The sequence below is a fragment of the Crassostrea angulata genome, chromosome 7 (assembly GCF_025612915.1).
Source record: "Crassostrea angulata isolate pt1a10 chromosome 7, ASM2561291v2, whole genome shotgun sequence".
Taxonomy (NCBI): domain Eukaryota; kingdom Metazoa; phylum Mollusca; class Bivalvia; order Ostreida; family Ostreidae; genus Magallana; species Magallana angulata.
Window position 1 is genome coordinate 304,084 of NC_069117.1, and position 4,774 is coordinate 308,857.

A 4,774-nucleotide genomic window follows, 5' to 3' on the forward strand; every position below is an offset into this window, starting at 1 on the left:
TACAATTTTTGAGATTACTAGAAATGACCCCCAGATCTATACTGATACCCCTTTAGGTGTTCAAATTTCAATATTCAAATATACCGGTATATAGAAATTGTTTGAGTACAATTTGTGAGATTATTATGCAAGCATTCTAAGATATTGTACTTACAGTGGATTTTAAATTGTTAAAACCGTGACCCCCAGACGAATGCATGTTTGGTCCCATTTATCGGAAAAATGTTTCGAAATCTTCTTCTCAAGAAATACAATGCTACGTTTAGTTACGGTATTTAACTACCATTATGTTTCCTCATATCCTCATATCAAGGTCACATTGACCTCCTTTCACTTTTTATAATTATGTATAGTTCATTTCATAATTTTGTTATCTTTAATTTAGTACGTTGAAGCCTAGGATAATAAGATTTGCCAGTTGATGATTATTTTTTAAGATATCGTAGATATATCATATATCTTAGATGTGATGTCCAAAAAGTAGGCTTCTTTTTATATGTTGTTTCATAAATCATCAAATCTTGGAATGTAAGAGAGTTTTAATACTTTCAAAAACGTTTCTTATTTAAACAAATACAAGAACTATTGTTCAGGTGAGCGATGTGGCCCATGTGCCTCTTGTTTCTTTTCATGGCCTTTTCATTTGCTCCCATATTCTTCATTTTGGAAGGTATAACTATTATGGGACTGTTTTACAAACATGTAATTTTTTTAAAATTAACATATAAAAAATTGAATTATCATGGAGTTGGCCCCCCACTTTTTTTGAGGATGTAAAAAATTGATATGGAAATTAGGATTGAAATTGAAGTTATATACTATGCCTGCCAGCCCCCCCCCCCCCCCCCCCACCCCCACGGATAAGGATTTTGAAGATTTCTGGAAAGGTTTTTTTTTTTTTGCTTGTCAAGATTTTTTGGATTAGTCTGCCCCCCCCCCCCCCCCCCCCCACTTTCAAAAACGATGCTACGTGCCTGCGCTTTGGAAAAAAAATGTAAAATGAAAATACTATTATTAATTATGGTAGATGGCCAATTATTGATATATAAAATTCAACTGATGCGATGAAAAACAGATCAACCTTGAAGAAATAAATTACTTTTGACGCAGACACTGGCTACAGGGGTCAAGGACATTGAGTAAGATAGGATCAGTCCCGGAATCCGGATCTACTTCAGTTGGAAGTAATAAAACGATCGCAGGGGGACCTTATAGAGCGCCATTTTCCGTGATAGTACAGAATCAAAGCCCAGCCATTGACAAAATAATCTCAATACGTTTGTATGTCCTTTATCTAGAGTTATTATATCTCATATAAAAACTGATGCCGACACGGGGATGGGGCATGAGGTTGTCTAAATCTAGAAGAAATCCCTGTGTGCTGCCGGTCAGCATGTCTGTATCGGGCCGATGTGTGCTGAGGTTTCAGACAAATTACAGGGATGAGCCTAATGGGTGTTGACCATTCTTAAACTGCTATTCGTTTCAACTCCCCTCGGAACAGGATAAATAACCGATGAACACGTGACGAAAATTTCAAATGGCGCCAGTCAAACGACACATGAAATCACATTCTTCTGTAAAGAATCAGGAGTTTATCATCTATGATTTATCATTAGATTCTCTTGCTTTTTATATGGAAAATATTTAAGAAAATCTTAGCAAAGACAGTGATATAGATCTTTAAATAGACACGATCTGCTCAAATCACTCGGAATTCACAACGTTCATATATCATTCTCTAAGCAATTTTGTTTTCATAAAATTTACCTTTCAATCACTATTTTATTGTTTTAAATTGTTCGTAGTACATTCACACAATTTAATTGGCATCAAGTTGGTATGTTAACAATTAATTATTACATCCAATATCATATACTGTACAATCATGTAAACATGGCTGGGCCCGTCATGATGACTGAACGCAATTTAACGCCAATGTCTCGGGGATCGGTGGCGTTTATTAAATACATGTATGCTTGAAATATATTTAGATTTATACGAGTAATACCAAATTAGATGAAAAAAGCAACTAAATAAGCATTTGACATGATTGAAATGTTTCAAGACCCTGGTACAAATGGCGGCGGTGATATAATTATCAATGTATTGGATGGGGTTAGGGGGCGGTATTAATTACTACTTGTATAATCCTTCTCTCTATGAATGAGTTTAGGTGGCACGGGACAGTTTTTTTTTTTACAATTCATTGTAGCCAGGGGATGCGTGTCTTCGGAACTCTGTAACTAGAATTCCCTCAGTTCCCATTCAGCACAAATACCTTGAATTCGATTCACTCTTTATAAGGCCAATCACCAATTTCTGAAGAAAATTAATAGTTAAAACCTGTAAAATTCTTTACATTCTGGTTTTTATGTGATTTTGACCCGTTTATATATTTTGCTAATTTTTCATGATTTTTCGGCTTTTTAGACCTCCCCCAGCTAATTCCCTGCAAAGGGTTGACCTTCCGTACCGTGTGCATGTTGCACCATCAGATGTCAGAAACTTACCGGTGTATAGTTTACAATGGGCGCGCTTGATTAAGCTTAACTTGGTGTACACCGGTATACACCGGTGTAAAAATTTTGTATTGTATATCGAGTCCACTTCAATGGTGTAGTGACACTGTGTACATGGTGTAGGGAAGTTAAGAATGAATATGACGGAAAAGGGTGCAGTTTTAACAAAGAATCTGCTGTTCTGCGACAATTAATAGATTTTTTTGTGATATAAATGCTTTAAAATAAACACACATTTCAATTTTAATGGCTTTCATACAAATGACATCTTTTATGCGACTTCTAATCCGTTACATTACTTAAAATCATTTTCCAATTTTCCGTCATTACATTCGTCCGCCATATTGGTTTCAGTGCTACACCAAACAACACATGCCCCTGACTCGGTGTAGAAAAGTGTACACCCGGTGTACGCCTAAACGCTACACCTTTGCACATGTACACGGTGTACACCTTTTGGTAAAATCAAGCGCGCCCAATGTCCCATCCACCTACTTTTCCAATCGCAACTTCTCGGGCCTTTCCGGCAAGCTCGGAAAAACACCTCGAATGTATTAACATCACCGGATGTTAGACTTTTATACAAAATGGAGTCGCTTCCCATTAAAATAAGTATCGGCTAGACAGTCTTGTATGTCGCTTCTGTGTTATATTTTAGTGTATATCGTTTACTTTAATGAAGTATAGCTCACATCTCAACAGATCATAAAATGTGGTCTATTTATTTCAAGTTTTACAAAAAGGGGGGTTGTCATGGACGCCTAGGTTATACATTCGAGGTGTTTTTCCGAGCTTGCCGGAAAGGCCCGAGAAGTTGCGATTGCTACTTTTCGTGCGTCTGTAACTTGCAATTTCGCTGTGTAAAGTCAACACAACAGCCATAGCCGCGAGCTTCGCATTTTACTTCCGATTGTCATGTACCTAACATATGGGGCCTACATATTGCATATAAATTTCAACAAGAAACACCCCTCTAACTAATGATAATCATTAAAAATCATTTCATGAATTTTAGCAACACTCATAAGCTTTCAAGTACAGCAACTCTCAATTTTAAAAAATATTGACCGGGCCGGTACTTTATCCGAAACTGTCCCTTGCTGCCTTATGCATCAAAACATGTAGCCGCAAACAATTGATGCAAAATGTGCATTTGAGCTTTAAATCCGATGAATGTAATTATATAATGATGAAGATAATAATGATAAGTACGATGACGCTGACGTGATAAAAACAGCACAGATTTTTTAAATAATCAATTAAGAAAGAATATGGAAAATCATTTTTGTGAAGAAGGTGATGTTATACATGTAGGTGTAATTTGAAGTGCTGGACTTGTCACTACATAGATGTACTGTTGAAATAGAAAAACAAAGTAAATCACATTTAATGCTTCACCAAAAAAGAAAAAAAAAATAGGGAAGAGTGGTAAACAACGATTGATCTCCAGATTATCATGGGTAATTATATTGATTTCAGATCATTCTATTTCGATAAGAAAAGAATACTTTAGAAATCCCCGTCCACCCACTTGCTCAAACTGTTCTCGCGATTTTCTCTCTCGGCCATTGGTTCTGAATAGAGATGGCACTATATCGAATTAATGACCATGCAAAGAACAACCTTCGGTTGACGATATACGGGTTAGAGAGCGGAAACACCGGCTAGATTGTTACTGGAGCTGTCGAGAATGCGGAAGAAATGTGTGTAACGATGATTTAATCCTGTAATACTGCTAGGCGACGTCTGGTGATAGGTCGATACCCGGTAATCCAAGAAAAGTACACTCGAGATCCTACCCTCCGAACCGGCAAACCTTAACTGAGCTTCTCAATCTAGTTGACTACTGTCTCATGTAATTACTCTAGACATACAGAGGATTCATTAAGTTCAGGGGCTAGTTTTCACCCTTGCATGTGAAAAAAAATCAACTAACTTTGAATATGCGCGTCTTAACTCCGTGCAAATATCGTTTAAATTTTGTGTCTTTTTTTTCTTTATTGATTTAAAGATCTAGATGACAGAAAAGTTCTGTGGTGAACAGGTAGAAACAGAGACAAAGCAACGTTTATTCCGATTGTATAATGTAAATCCGATAAACTGATAAAGTGTGTAATAACCCATTTTTTTTACGATCATTGATAAAACAACCGACGTAACATAAAATGATATCAACCACGTGGAGTATTGTTTATGTTAAGTAACGTCCTTCACCTTGAGTATTTTATTCCTCCAATCATCTTGGCAGATTT